Genomic DNA, 15,699 nt, shown 5'->3' on the forward strand with positions numbered 1-15,699 from the left:
GGAGCGAGACTAATTGGATAACTCTTAAAGAAAGCCAGCACAGACACGATGGGCCAAGCGGGTTCCTTGTATGCCGTGAGATTTTATGATTCTTGGATACATTCCTCACCTTGAGAAATACAAAACAGCAAAGCAACAGGTCAAGAAATATACCCTTACCTCAAGCAGCTTTGAGTTAGATGGTTCTTTTCAGAAACACGATAGAGTGCAAAAAACATTCGCCAGAGATATTTCAGAGGACATCAGCCAGAAGGGAGTAAGCTGCAGTTTTTAATGGAGTTAACCCCTACCCTCCTTCAATTATTCACTGCCTTGTGGCTGACTGGATTCCCCATTGTTACTCTATCTACAGTCAATAGAAAAGTCAAAGCACTTCAGATTGGAGACAGTCGACTCTGACCTCATCACTTCAGACATCAAAGACTGAAAAGATGCAGTGCTTCTTGCTCTTTCAATGACAAGGGGTGTCTGGGAATCTTTCTCCCTGATATAGAGTTAATGGCCAAGAGTGAACAGACTACAAACTGCTGGTAACAAAAGATGAAAATCTGGAATTTCTGCCAATCTTCTTCCAGGATAACAGTGGTCAATCAGCAGAATTAAAAACAAAAAGCATTTCTTTCCATCTCCGCAGTTGAAGGAATTCACTCACAACAGGATTCACAAACGCCAACCACCTCCTTACCCAACTGACCGTGTTTCAGAAACTTTTGTTTATTTTGAATTGGGCTGCTCAAATATTAATGAATGCTTGAGAGACTCATATCAACTTATTCTTGCTAGGGCACTGGATGTTGCGATGGGTTAGACACCGTCACTGGGATCTTACTTGGGGCGGGGGAGGCGGGTATGGGGTCTCTCAAATAACTACCATAACCTTAGAAGATTGTCAGAAATCCTAGTTAATGAAAACGCCTTTCATGCTGTCAGCATGTTCCAAAATAAGTAACGCAGCAGCCAATTTGTGCACAGCAAGCTCCCACAATCAGCAATGTGATAATGACCAGATAATCTGATTGAGGGATAATTATTGGCCAGGACACGTGGAGAACTCCCCCTGCTCCTCTTCAAAGTATTGGCCATGGAAACTTTTACATCCACCTGAAAGGACAGACCTTGGTTTAAAGTCTCATTCTAAAGTTAGCACCTCCGACAGTGCAGCGCTCCCTCCGCACTGACCCTCCGGCAGTGCGGCGCTCCCTCCGCACTGACCCTCTGGCGGGCACTGCAGCTTCACAGACACTCAGCACTCAATGATGCCCCAACACACTCTCTTCGCCACTGCGAGCCCACTACCTCTTACATTAGCCACCACCCCTTCCCCCTCCATCTTATAACCACCAAAGTGATGGACAGCTCAGTGGCATTGTCACTGCACCAACCCCAAACATGAAACTCACCAAACATCCTGGCAAAATGCCTCACTACGCCAAGATTTGACCCGATTGTCAATCGACAGCACTGAAGCGATGTGGAAAAAACTATCAGGCTGGTGAGTTGGGGTTAATAGTGTTCAAACCAATGGGGTCACTTGGAGGGAGAGATAAAGGAACTTGGCACTCACTGACTTTCCAAGCGAAGGTGCCAGGCTGGTTTCCAATATCACACAACTCTCTTCATCCTGCTGTCAGAGTGAGGGAACCAGCTTTTGTTTTGCCTTGAACAGCAGGAAATGGAAAGTACGGAGCAGGGAAATCCCAGCCCTCCAGTTTTTGTGTTATCAGGTTACTCTGCAGGTGAGTGGGAGCTTCAAACTTGTTTGATAGGCAGTTTTAAAAAAATGTGAGATGTTGCTGCTCAAGGAACTCTCAATTTAGCCAATCCAGGAATTTCCATGTGATGCAAGATAAGAGGAGTAATTTTTAACTTTACAGCAGCAACAAGTTGCATCTTGGAATACAATGTAGTTTCACGGCACTTCATAGGAGCTCAGACAAATAATTGACACTGAGTTCAAGAAGAAGTCATTGGGACAGAAAGAAGGATTTGCATTTCTATAGTGCTTTTCATAATCTCAGGACATCCCAAAGCACTTTACAGCAAATGAAGTATTTTTGAAGTGTAGCCCATGTTGTAATGTAGGAAACATAGCAGCCAATTTGCACACAGCAAGATCCCACAAACCGCAATGCCATAATGACCAGATTATCTGTTTCAGTGATGTGGGTTTTGTGACAAACATTGGCCAGGACACCATGAATAGTGCCATGGGAATTTTTACATCTACCTGAGGGGACAGGCTACAGTTTAACGACTCATCCAAAAGACATAAAACTTCATGCCAGCGGGCAAACTTGTGACATTTCCTTCTCTAAACCTTTCCACTTTGCGATCTCATGCTCCTTCTTTAAAATCACTCCTCAAAAAAAACTTATCTCTGACAACCATCCCAATATCTCCTTACATGGCACAGTGTCAAATTTTGTTTGGCAACACTCCTGTGAAGTGCCTTGGGATGTTTTAACTACACTAAAAAGGTGCTAGATAAATGCAAGTTGTTGTTGGAGGGCTGTTCTGCATAAATACCCACCCGACAGCTAAAACTAATCAAAGGAAGTGTTTTGATCTAGCAATAACTAGCTTCCGATAATAGCTCACTCTTTTTATATCACTTTGCTCATGCCCTCAGGACATTTCAAAATACTTCTGAAGCAGTCAATTACTATCTAAATGCTGCCACTATTGTAACAAGGCAAACATCCCAGCCAATTTATAAGCACCAGATTATATGGGGTGAATTGCACCATGAATATCAGTAGAGATTCTGTCCCTTCTATGAATTTCTCTGTGGGATCTTTCACAGCCACAGAATCCTGTAAATAAGAACAAAGAACAAAGAACAGTACAGCACAGGAACAGGCCATTCGGCCCTCCAAGACTGCACCAATCTTGATGCCTGTCTAAACTAAAACCATCTGCACTTTCGGGGACCGTATCCCTCTATTCCCATCCTATTCATGTATTTGTCAAGATGCCTCTTAAACGTCGCTATCGTACCTGCTTCCACCACCTCCTCCAACAGCAAGTTCCAGGCACTCACCACCCTCTGTGTAAAGAACTTGCCTCGCACATTACCCCTCGCACCTTAAACCTATGTCCCCTAGTAACTGACTCTTCCACCCTGGGAAAAAGCTTCTGACTATCTACTCTGTCCATGCCACTCATAACTTTGTAAACCTCTATCATGTCGCCCCTCCACCTCCGTCATTCCAGTGTAAACAATCCGAGTTTATCCAACCTCTCCTCATAGCTAATGCCCTCCAGACCAGGCAACATCCAGGTAAACCTCTTTTGTACCCTCTCCAAAGCCTCCACGTCCTTCCGGTAGTGCGGCGACCAGAATTGCACACAATATTCTAAGTGCTGCCTAATTAAGGTTCTGTACAGCTGCAGCATGACTTGCCAATTTTTATACTCTATGCCCCGACCGATGAAGGCAAGCATGCCGTATGCCTTCTTGACTACCTTATCCACCTGCGTTGCCACTTTCAGTGACCTGAGGACCTGTACGCCCAGATCTCTCTGCCTGTCAATACTCCTAAGGGTTCTGCCATTTACTGTATACTTCCCACCTGTATTAGATCTTCCAAAATGCATTACCTCACATTTGTCCGGATTAAACTCCATCTGCCATTTCTCCGCCCAAGTCTCCAACCGATCTATATCCTGCTGTATCCTTTGATAATCCTCATCACTATCCGCAACTCCACCAACCTTTGTGTCGTCCGCAAACTTACTAATCAGACCAGCTACATTTTCCTCCAAATCATTTATATATAATACAAACAGCAAAGGTCCCAGCACTGATCCCTGCGGAACACCACTAGTCACAGCCCTCCATTCAGATAAACACCCTTCTACTGCTACCCTCTGTCTTCTATGACCAAGTCAGTTCTGTATCCATCTTGCCAGCTCACGTCTGATCCCGTGTGACTTCACCTTTTGTACCAGTCTGCCATGAGGGACCTTGTCAAAGCCTTTACCGAAGACCATATAGACAACATCCACTGCCCTTCCTTCATCAATCATCTTTGTCACTTCCTCAAAAAACTCAATCAAGTTAGTGAGATACGACCTCCCCTTCACAAAACGATGCTGTCTCTCGCTAATAAGTTCCTTTGTTTCCAAATGGGAGTAAATCCTGTCCCAAAGAATCCTCTCTAATAATTTCCCTACCACTGACGTAAGGCTCACCGGCCTATAATTTCCTGGATTATCCTTGCTACCCTTCCTAAACAAAGGAACAACATTGGCTATTCTCCAGTCCTCTGGGACCTCACCTGTAGCCAATGAGGATACAACTCATTCAGAACAGAGACTTAACAACTCATTCAGATCGAATGAGTCCTGTTAGAATTTTATAGGTTTCTGTGAGATCCCTCCTCACTCTTCTTAACTCCAGCGAATATAATCCTAACTGACTCAATCTCTCCTCATACGTCAGTCCCGCCATCCCAGGAATCAGTCTGGTAAACTTTCGCTGCACTCCCTCTTTAGCAAGAACATCCTTCCGCAGATAAGGAGACCAAAACTGCACACAATATTCCAGGTGTTGCCTCACCAAGGCCCTGTATAATTGCAGCATGACATCCCTGCTCCTGTACTCGAATCCTCTCGCTATGAAGGCCAACATACCATTTGCCTTTTTTACCGCCTGTTGCACCAGCATGCTTACCTTCAGCAACTGGTGTACGAGAACACCCAGGTCTCACTGTATATTCCCCTCTCTCAGTTTATAACTGTTCAGATAATAATCTGCCTTCCTGTTTTTGCTACCAAAGTGGATAACCTCACATTTATCCACATTATACAGCAAGTGCAATGCATTTGCCCACTCACTCAACTTGTCCAAATCACCCTGAAGTCTTTCTGCATCGTCTTCACAACTCACCCTCCCAACCAGTTTTGTGTCATCTGCAAATTTGGAGATATTACATTCAGTTCCCTCACCTAAATCATTAATATATATTGTGAATAGCTGGGGTCCGAGCACCGATCCCTGCAGTACCCCACTAGTCACTGCCTGCCATTCAGAAAAAGACCCATTTATCCCTACTCTTTGTTTCCTGACTACCAACCAATTTTCTATCCATCGCAATACACTACCCCCAATCCCATGCGCTTTAATTTTACACACTAATCTCTTATGTGGGACTTCGTCGAAAGCCTTCTGAAAGTCCAAATAAACCACATCCACTGGCTCCCCCTCATCAACATTACTAGTTACATCCTCGAAGAATTCTAGTAGATTTGTCAAACATGACTTCCCTTTCGTAAATCCATGCTGACTCCGCCCGATTCTACTACTGTTCTCTAAGTGCTCTGCCATAAAAACTTTGATAATGGACTCTGGGATTTTCCCCACTACAGACGTTAGGCTGATTGGTCTATAATTCCCTGCTTTCTCTCTACCTCCCTTTTCAAATAGTGGGGTTACATTAGCTACCCTCCAATCTGTAGGAACTGTTCCAGAGTCTATGGAATCTTGGAAGATGACCACCACTATTTCTAGGGCCACCTCTGGAATGCATATCATCAGGCCCTGGTGATTTATTGGCCTTCAATCCCATCAATTTCCCCAACACCATTTCTCTACTAATACTGACTTCTTTTAGTTCCTCTCTCTCACTAAGCCCTGTGCTCCCCAACATTTCTGGTATGATATTTGTGTCCTCCTTTGTGAAGACAGAACCAAAGTATGCATTTAGTTGATCAGCCATTTCTTTGTTCCCCATAATAAATTCCCCTGTTTCTGACTCTAAGGAACCTATATTTGTCTTCACCAATCTTTTTCTCTTCATATACCTATAGAAACTTTTACGCTTTGTTTTTATGTTTCCTGCAAGCTTTCTCTCGTACTCTATTTTCCCCTTCTTAATCAATCCCTTGGTCCTCCTTTGCTGCATTCTAAACTGCTCCCAATCCTCAGGTCTGTTGTTGTTTCTGGCAAATTTATATGCCTCTTCCTTGGATCTAATGCTATCTCTAATTTCCCTTGCAAGCCATGGTTTGGCTACCTTTCCCGTTTTACTTTTGCGCCAGACAGGGATAAAGAATTGTTGCAGTTCATCATGCGCTCTTTAAATGTTTGCCATTGCCTATCCACCATCATCCCTTTAAGTATCTGATTGCGGTGGGAGAAACACACTGTTAATTTAATCCCGTCCCTCCACAGATCGCCTAACATATCATTTTAAACTTTCCAAATCAAAGAAAGACCCAGCCAAATTGTACCCTCTATTAACCCCCAAATGAGGCTAACCAAACCAGGTGTCTTTAAATCAACAAATTAACTGTTTAATTAGAAAACTAAATTCTTAAACACTACAAAGATATAAACAACACTTAAAATGGAAAAAAATTAGAGTCCTTGCAGATTTACGCTCCTGCCAGATGTGGAACGGTTGTTTGAAGTCCTCACAGCTGGCCGATGGGGAAAAATAAAAGGTTCTTCAACAGTAGAACAGTCCATAGTCTAATTCAGAAGTCAAAATCGTTGCTCCTTCTCCAGCGATGAATTTCAACAATTAACAAATTGCAAACACATTTTGATGAATCAATTTGGCTTTAGAATTTGAGGGATAGAAGATTGTCACAGTCTAACTTCCCTTCCTTCAGTTTAAATTATCAGAGATCTCAGTTTTGGCTTGACATTTTAGAATTTTGAGAGAGCATAATAAATAAAGACTAAATTCTCTTCCTTCAGTTTAAATAGTCTGAGACCGCGCCTTTCAGGAGCTAACACACAGCTGTCTTTTCTGTGTCTCCTGTTAGAACAGTCTGTCTCAACTAAAAAGCCAGTTCAAAAGATAATTGCAAAATTGTATATTTGGTCTTTGTTCTCTGAATGGCTGTTGCCGGGTAACCAGGATGCATTTTTTGAAGCTGGTTGGTTCACTCTCCGTATGGTTGTATCCAACAGCAACTAAAGTGCACTCTCTCTTATGCCTGAGGCTTGCTGGTTCTTAAAGCAGTACAGTTCCTTTTTCAGCCTTAAAGGCACACTGCATTCTTCCCGAAAAAAAAACTGTAGGATTATAACAGTGTAGTACTAAGCCATACAGACCAGACCCCTATCATACGCTTTGGGCTTGAGATTGGCCCATTTTTATTGCCTGACTTTCTGCTCATCACAGAATTTCACACTCATGTTCCCGATGTTTAACCGGTGACCCTGGTTATGTGTTGTGTGGAAGTTAAGTGAGAATATGGATCAATATGATGTTTTGCCCCTTCCCCTCCCGAGTATGGCAGGTGTCGAGGTTGCCATCTGAATGAGCATTTGGGTGGGGAGAAGGGGATTTTTAGTGCTTATGGTACCAAGCCTCATAGGATCCTTCAGTAAAAGGGGAGAGAAATTGAGCGAGGAATAAAATGTTTCATAGAAACATAGAAAATAGGAGCAGAAGTAGGCCATTCGGCCCTTCGAGCCTGCTCCACCATTCATTATGATCATGGCAGATCATTCAACTCAGAAATATGTTCCCGCTTTTGCCCCATACCCTTTGATCCCTTTAAAACCAAGAGCTATATCTAACTCTTTCTTGGCCTCAACTGCTTTCTGTGGTAGCGAATTCCACAACTTCACCACTCTCTGGGAAAAGAAATTTCTCCTCATCTCAGTCCTGAATGGTTTACCCTGTGTCCTTAGACTATGACCCCTGGTTCTGGACTCCCCCACAATCAGGAACATCCTTCCTCCATCTACCCTATCAAGTCCTGTTAGAATTTTATAGGTTTCTGTGAGATCCCTCCTCACTCTTCTTAACTCCAGTGAATATAATTCTAACCGACTCAATCTCTCCTCATACTTCAGTCCCACTGTCCCAGGAATCAGTCTGGTAAACCTTCGCTGCACTCCCTCTTTAGCAAGAACATCCTTCCTCAGATAAGGAGACCAAAACTACACACAATATTCCAGGTGTGGCCTCACCAAGGACCTGTATAATTGCAGCAAGGCATCCCTGCTCCTGTACTCGAATCCTCTCGCTATGAAGGCCAACATACCATTTGCCTTTTTTACCGCCTGTTGGACCTGCATGCTTACCTTCAATGACTGGTGTATGAGAACACCCAGATCTCGTTGCATATTCCCCTCTCTCAGTTTATAGCCGTTCAGATAATAATCTGCCTTCCTGTTTTTGCTACCAAAGTGGATAACCTCACATTTATCCACATTATACTGCATCTGTCATTCATTAGCCCACTCACTCAACTTGTCCAAATCACCCTGAAGCATCTGTGCACCGTCCTCACAACTCACCCTCCCACCCAGTTTTGTGTCATCTGCAAATTTGGAGATATTACATTCAGTTCCCTCATCTAAATCATTAATATATATTGTGAATAGCTGGGGTCCGAGTACCGATCCCTGCGGTACCCCACTAGTCACTGCCTGCTATTCGGAAAAAGACCCATTTATCCCTATTCTTTGTTTCCTATCTGCCAACCAATTTTCTATCCATCGTAATACACTACCCCCAATCCCATGCGCTTTAATTTTACATGCCAATCTCTTATGTGGGACTTTGTCGAAAGCCTTCTGAAAGTCCAAATAAACCACATCCATTGGCTGTCCCTCAACAACTCTACTAGTTACATCCTCGAAGAAATTTTAGTAGATTTGTCAAGCATGATTTCCCTTTCGTAAATCCATGCTGACTCTGCCCGATTCTACCACTGTTCTCTAAGTGCTCTGCTATAAAATGTTTGCTAATGGACTCTAGAATTTTCCCCACTACCGACGTCAGGCTGACTGGTCTATAGTTCCCTGCTTTCTCTCTACCTCCCTTTTTAAATAGTGGGGTTACATTAGCTACCCTCCAATCTGTAGGAACTGTTCCAGAGTCCATAGAATCTTGGAAGATGACCACCAATGCATCCACTATTTCTAGGACCACTTCATTAAGTACTCTGGGATGCATACCATCAGGCCCTGGGGATTTATTGGCCTTCAATTTCCCCAACACCATTTCTCTACTAATACTGATTTCTTTTAGTTCCTCTCTCTCACTAAGCCCTGTGCTCCCCAACATTTCTGGTATGATATTTGTGTCCTCCTTTGTGAAAACAGAACCAAAGTATGCATTTAGTTGGTCAGCCATTTCTTTGTTCCCCATAATAAATTCCCCTGTTTCTGACTGTAAGGGACCTACATTTGTCTTCACTAATCTTTTTCTCTTCATATACCTATAGAAACTTTTACAGTCAGTTTTTATGTTCCATGCAAGATTGCTCTTGTATTCTATTTTCCCCTTCTTAATCAATCCCTTGGTCCTCCTTTGCTGAATTCTAAACTGCTCCCAATCCTCAGGTCCATTGTTTTTTCTGACAAATTTATATGCCTCTTCCTTGAATCTAATGTTATCTCAAATTTCCCTTGTAAGCCATGGTTTGGCTACCTTTCCCATTTTACTTTTGCGCCAGACAGGGATAAACAATTGTTGCAGTTCATCCATGCACTCTTGAAATGTTTGCCATTGCCTTTCTACCGCCATCCCTTTAAGTAACGTTTCCCAATCCATCATAGCCAACTCGCGCTTTATACCTTCGTAGTTTCCTTTATTAAGATTCAGGACCCTAGTCTCAGAATCAACTATGTCACTGTCCATCTTGATGAAGAATTCTATCATATTATGGTCGCTCATCCCCAAGGGGTCTCACACAACTAGATTGTCAATTAGTCCTCTCTCATTAACACAATACCCAGTCTAGGATGGCCTGTTCTCTAGTTGGTTCCTCAACATATTGGTCCAGAAAACCAACCCGTATACACTCCAAGAATTCCTCCTCTACGGTATTGTGACTAATTTGATTTGCCCAATCTATATCCAGATTAAAATCACCCAAAATTACAAAAGTTTCTTTATCTCATGCGGCTCTAATTTCCTGTTTAATGTCATTCCCAACATCACCACTACAGTTTGGGGATCTATTTTTTTTTTAATTCATTCATGGGACGTGGGTGTCACTGGCTATGACAGCATTTATTGCCCATTCCTAATTGCCCTTGAGAAGGTGGTGGTGATCTGCCTTCTTGAACTGCTGCAGTCCATGTGGGGTAGGTACACCCACAGTGCTGTTAGGAAGGGAGTTCCAGGATCTTGACCCAGCGACAGTAAAGGAACGGCGATATAGTTCCAAGTCAGGATGGTGTGTGACTTGGAGGGGAACTTGCAGATGGTGGTGTTCCCACGTATTTTCTGCCCTTGTCCTTCTAGTTGGTAGAGGTCACGGATTTGGAAGGTACTGTCTAAGGAGCTTTGGTGCATTGCTACAGTGCATCTTGTAGATGGTACACACTGCTGCTACTGTGCGTCGGTGGTGGAGGGAGTGAATGTTTGTCGATGGGGTGCCAATCAAGCGGGCTGCTTTGTCCTGGATGATGTCGAGCTTCTTGAGTGTTGTTGGAGCTGTACCCATCCAGGCAAGTGGAGAGTATTCCATCACACTCCTGACTTGTGCCTTGTAGATGGTGGACAGGCTTTCGGGAGTCAGGAGGTGAGTTACTCGCTGCAGGATTCCAAGCCTCTGACCTGCTCTTGTAGCCACGGTATTTATATGGCTACTCCGGTTCAGTTTCTGGTCAATGGTAGCCCTTAGGATGTTGATAGTGGGTGATTCAGCGATGGTAATGCCGCTGAATTTCAAGGGGAGATGGTTAGATTCTCTCTTGTTGGAGATGCTCATTGCCTGGCACTTGTGTGGTGCGAATGTTACTTGCCACTTATCAGCCCAAGCCTGGATATTGTCCAGGTCTTGCTGCATTTCTACACTGACTGCTTCAGTATCTGAGGGGTCACGAATGGCGCTGAACATTGTGCAATCATCAGCGAACATCCCCACTTCTGACCTTATGATTGAAGGAAGGTCATTGATGAAGTAGCTGAAGATGGTTGGGCCTAGGACACTACCCTGAGGAACTCCTGCAGTGATGTCCTGGAGCTCAGATGATTGACCTCCAACAACCACAACCATCTTCCTTTGTGCTAGGTATGACTCCAACCAGCGGAGGTTTTTCCCCCTGATTCCCATTGACTCCACTTTTGCGAGGGCTCCTTGATGCCATACTCGGTCAAATGCTGCCTTGATATCAAGGGCAGTCACTCTCACCTCACCTCTTTTGTCCATGTTTGAACCAAGGCTGTAATGAGGTCAGGAGCTGAGTGGCCGAGATGGATCATCAACTCGGCACTTCTGGCTGAAGATTGTTGCAAATGCTTCAGCCTTATCTTTTGCACTGACGTGCTGGGCTCCCCCATCATTGAGGTTGAGGATATTTGTGGAGCCACCTCCTCCAGTTGATTGTTTAATTGTCCACCACCATTCACGACTGGATGTGGCAGGACTGCAGAGCTTCGATCTGATCCGTTGGTTATGGGATCGCTTAGCTCTGCCTATGGCATGCTGCTTACGCAGTTTGGCATGCAAGTAGTCCTGGGTTGTAGCTTCACCAGGTTGACACCTCATTTTGAGGTATGCCTGGTGCTGCTCCTGGCATGCCCTCCTGCACTCTTCATTGAACCAGGGTTGGTCTCCTGGCTTGATGGTAATGGTAGAGTGGGGGATATGCCGGGCGATGAGGTTACAGATTGTGGTTGAGTACAATTCTGCTGCTGCTGATGGCCCACAGCGCCTCATGGATGCCCAGTTTTGCATTGCTAGATCTGTTCGAAATCTATTCCATTTAGCACGGTGATAGTGCCACACAACACGATGGACGGTATCCTCAATGTGAAGGCGGGACTTCGTCTCCACAAGTACTGTGCGGTGGTTACTCCGACCAATACTGTCATGAACAGAAGCATCTGCGGCAGGCAGATTGGTCAGGACGAGGTCAAGTATGTTTCTCCCTCATGTTGGTTCCCTCACCACCTGCCGCAGACCCAGTCTAGCAGCTATGTCCTTTAGGACTCGGCCAGCAGTGGTGCTACTGAGCCACTCTTGGTGATGGACATTGAAGTCCCCCACCCAGAGTACATTTTGTGCCCTTGCCACCCTCAGTGCTTCCTCCAAGTGCTGTTCAACATGGAGGAGTACTGTCTCATCAGCTGAGGGAGGGCGGTAGGTAGTAATCGGTAGGAGGTTACCTTGCCCATGTTTGACCTGATGCCATGAGACTTCATGGGGTCCGGAGTCGATGTTGAGGACTCCCAGGGCAACTCCCTCCCTACTGTATACCACTGTGCTGCCACCTCTGCTGGGTCTGTCCTGCCCCACTGACGTTTTTTTTCCCCTTCGTGTTTCTCAGCTCTACCCATACAGATTTCACATGGTCAAAGCGAATATCTTTCCTCACTATTGCGTTAATTTCCTCTTTAACCAGCAATGCAACTCCACCTCCACCGCCTTTTGCGTTTTGTCTGTCCTTCCTAAATACTGAATACCCCGGATGTTCATTTCCCAACCCTGGTCACCTTGCAGCCATATTTTCATAATCCCGACTATATCACACCCGTTTACATCTATTTGCACGATTAATTCATCCACTTTATTGCGAATGCTCGGCGCATTAAGGCACAAAGCCTTAAAGCTTGTCTTTTTAACATTGCTTGTCCCCTTCCCACTATTTTTCACTGTGGCCCTGTTTGATTCTGGCCCTTGATTTCTCTGCCTATCACTTTTCTTATTCCCCTTACTGTCTTTTGTTCTTGTCTTTGATTCCCCCCCTCCTCTGACTCCTTGCAAAGGTTCCCATCCCCCAACCACTCTAGCACTTGTCTCAGCCCAACAAGCCCACTAATTCTACAGACTATTCCCAAGCAACTGTAACGCATCCATTAAATTTCCTGACCAAAGATTGATTCATCTCTAATGAGGAATGCAGGTACAAAGAACTCCAGAATATCCAACAGGTCTGGCAGCATCTGTGGCAAGAGAAACAGCGTTAATTTCTCAGGTCCGTGACCTTTCATCTGAACCCTTTCACACACGTGAAACGTTAACTGTTTCTCTCTCCACAAATGCTGCCAGACCTGCTGAGTATTTCCAGCACTTTCTGGTTTTATTTCAGATTTCCAGAATATCTATGCAACATTATAGTCCACCATCCATTTGTGTGCAATTGTTCTGTCCCATACTTCACTTCTGAGCCAGAACATTGTGGGTTCAAGCCCAGAGACTTGAACATAGAATCTAGGCTGGCACTCCCAATGCAGTACTGAGGGAGTGCTACACAGTCAGGAGGGCTAGCGTTCTGATAAGACGTTAAACCAAAGCTCTGTCTGCCCTCTCAGGTAGGCATACCGATCTTGTTTTGAAGAGCAGGAGAGTTCATTCTGCTGTCCTGGCCAATACTTATCCTACAAACGACATCAGTAAAAAAAAATCTGGTCGTAAACACTTGTTTGTGGGAGCTTGTGTGAAAATTGGTTGTTGCTTTTCCTACATTGCAACAGCGACTACACTTCAAAAGTGCTTCATTAGCTGTAAAGCACGTCCTGAGGTTGCGAAAGGCGCTATATAAATGCAAGATTTTCTTTCAAGCCAGAGAAGCCAACACTTGAATATATTCAGCACTAATAGGGAAAAAGCACGAGCTCACGTTTACAGAGGGAGCTCCACATCCTTAGAGCATGTCAAAGCACTTCCTAGCGAATTAATTACTTGTCTAGTAGGCAAACATAGCAGCCAACTTGCACACAGCAAGATCCCACACGCCGCGTATGAGATGAGAGACCAATCGGCAAAACACCGAGAAAACTCCACTGCTCTTCAAAACAGTGGCCCTGGCCTTTCACATCCACCTGAACAAGGAGACCGGGCTTCAGTTTAACGTCCCATTCGAAAGATAGCACCTCCGACAGTGCAGCGCTTCCTCAGTACTGCACTGGACTATCAGCCTATCCCTTAAATTTGCTGCCGCTGTTTGAGCCATGTGGCGGTCAAATGCCTATTTAAAAGGTCATCATTTAATTACTTATTGGCAAGCAGCTCGCTCATTGGAATGCGACAAGTCAAGGAAGAACTTTTGGGATAAACACTTCCTCGGCTGAGTGATACTCTTTACAATATAGTTCTTGCTCTCTCTGGGTTTAGATGCTCTTTGCCGTAAGCTCCGTATTTCACTGCTGTGCATTGAGATCGCCCTCCTCCTTTAGCACCGAGGGTGAGTTATATCAAATCAAATATATATTTAATAAATACCTGCAAGGGTTAACATTTTTTTAAAGCTGTGTGAAATGAAATAACTAGATATTGGCGGAGGAACGTAAAAGCAGGTTTGCAGTCTAGGCAAAGGACAAGAGAGTAACCCATTCATCAGTAAGAAATTTACACATTTGTCAATTTCACCGGAATTAGGCTTGTGGAAATAAAAACTCCAGGAATAGCCGCTACAACATTGACGGGATTACTTTAAAATGGTTATTTTGTAACAATCTATTACAACAATCTGAATTCAGTGATAACCAGATTTAAATATAGCGACATAATAAACCCAGGCAGAAATGTAACAAAAAGTAAAACATTGTTTTTTTCCCCCAGTTAACAAGTGTTTGGTTGTTACCTGACTGGAAGCACAGCCGACAGAGGGGAAAAAAGTCAAATCTTCCCCACTTTGTCCCACATTTTGGAAATCTGCCCCCCCCTCCTCTCGATCCTTCAGGACACCCGCTGTGGACCCATTTAATCAGAGGAAGGGCGATTTTCTGCTACTGGCGTTTTGCACATCCCATCCCGTTGACTGAACGGCAGAGAGGAGGTGGGAGTTGGGAACATATTTCTGGTCGTTGCGGAATCTCAACCATATTAGGAAGATTGCAAAAAAAATCAAGTTATATTGGAGTATCTGGGAAGTTCAGTCACGATTAATCATTGGGTTAGACGCTGGGTCCTGGTGCCTCCTTACTGAGAGAGGAAACTTTTCTATTGGTGTTTATACTCCACACGAGCCTCCTCCCACCCCTCTTCATATCCCCCTATCAACATCTTCTTCTATTCCTTTCTCATCTAGCTTCCCCTTAAATGTATTCACCTTAACCACTGGCTGTGGTAGCAAGTTCCACATCCTCACCACCCTCTGAGTAAAGAGGTTTCTCCTGAATTCCCTATTGGATTTATTAGTGACTATCTTTTATTTATGTCCTTTGGTTTTCGTTTACCCACAAGTGGAAACATCTTTTCTACATCTACCCTATCAAACACTTCCATAATTTTAGAAATCTGGATTAGGTCATTCCTCAGCTTTCTCTTTTCCTGTTCAATCTTTCCTGATAGTTAGAACCTCTCCGGTCAAAACATTTGAATCAAGATTAGACCATCTTCTGAGCCACTAATGAAGAGTCAGTGAATCAAGGCTTTCACCCTTTGGTCTGAAGTCCTCGGAATTTCTTATTAACACAGGAAGTCAACTCTATTTTAGTTAAATTGGTTAATGGCCCTGCTAAAATGGCAGGCATAGGAGTGTTGACTGGTAAGTATTTGCCCATTAACACTGATTATGGTATGCAGTAAGAATTCTTCTGCTTTTCAGCAACTCTATCGATCCCTTCCTACCATCATCAGATCAGGATTGGACTGTTCCCACACTCTTGAGCTCCATTCGCCACTCCTCCACTGAGGAAGCAGTTCATACCAGCAGGACAACACCCAGACTTGGGCTGACAACTGGCAGCTAACATTTGCAGCCCAGAAGTGCCAGATAGCAACCTTTTCAAGTGAGAGAAAGCCCATCCGTTCTCCACTCAACCTTCAATAGCA

The 15,699-nt window shown here is 44.2% G+C and overlaps 1 protein-coding gene across 1 annotated transcript in view; it reads right to left on the reverse strand.

Moving 5' to 3' along the window:
• Window positions 1–14,772, reverse strand: part of lrrc32 (leucine rich repeat containing 32) — a 36,393-nt gene extending 21,621 nt beyond the window's left edge. The window contains exon 1 of the mRNA XM_068033102.1: window positions 14,507–14,772. The gene's annotated coding sequence lies outside the window, so the exon portion shown is untranslated. The remainder of the gene's footprint in view (window positions 1–14,506) is intronic.
• Window positions 14,773–15,699: the final 927 nt, after the last annotated feature.

This window comes from Heterodontus francisci, chromosome 6 (genome assembly GCF_036365525.1).
Source record: "Heterodontus francisci isolate sHetFra1 chromosome 6, sHetFra1.hap1, whole genome shotgun sequence".
NCBI classification, from domain to species: Eukaryota; Metazoa; Chordata; class Chondrichthyes; order Heterodontiformes; family Heterodontidae; genus Heterodontus; species Heterodontus francisci.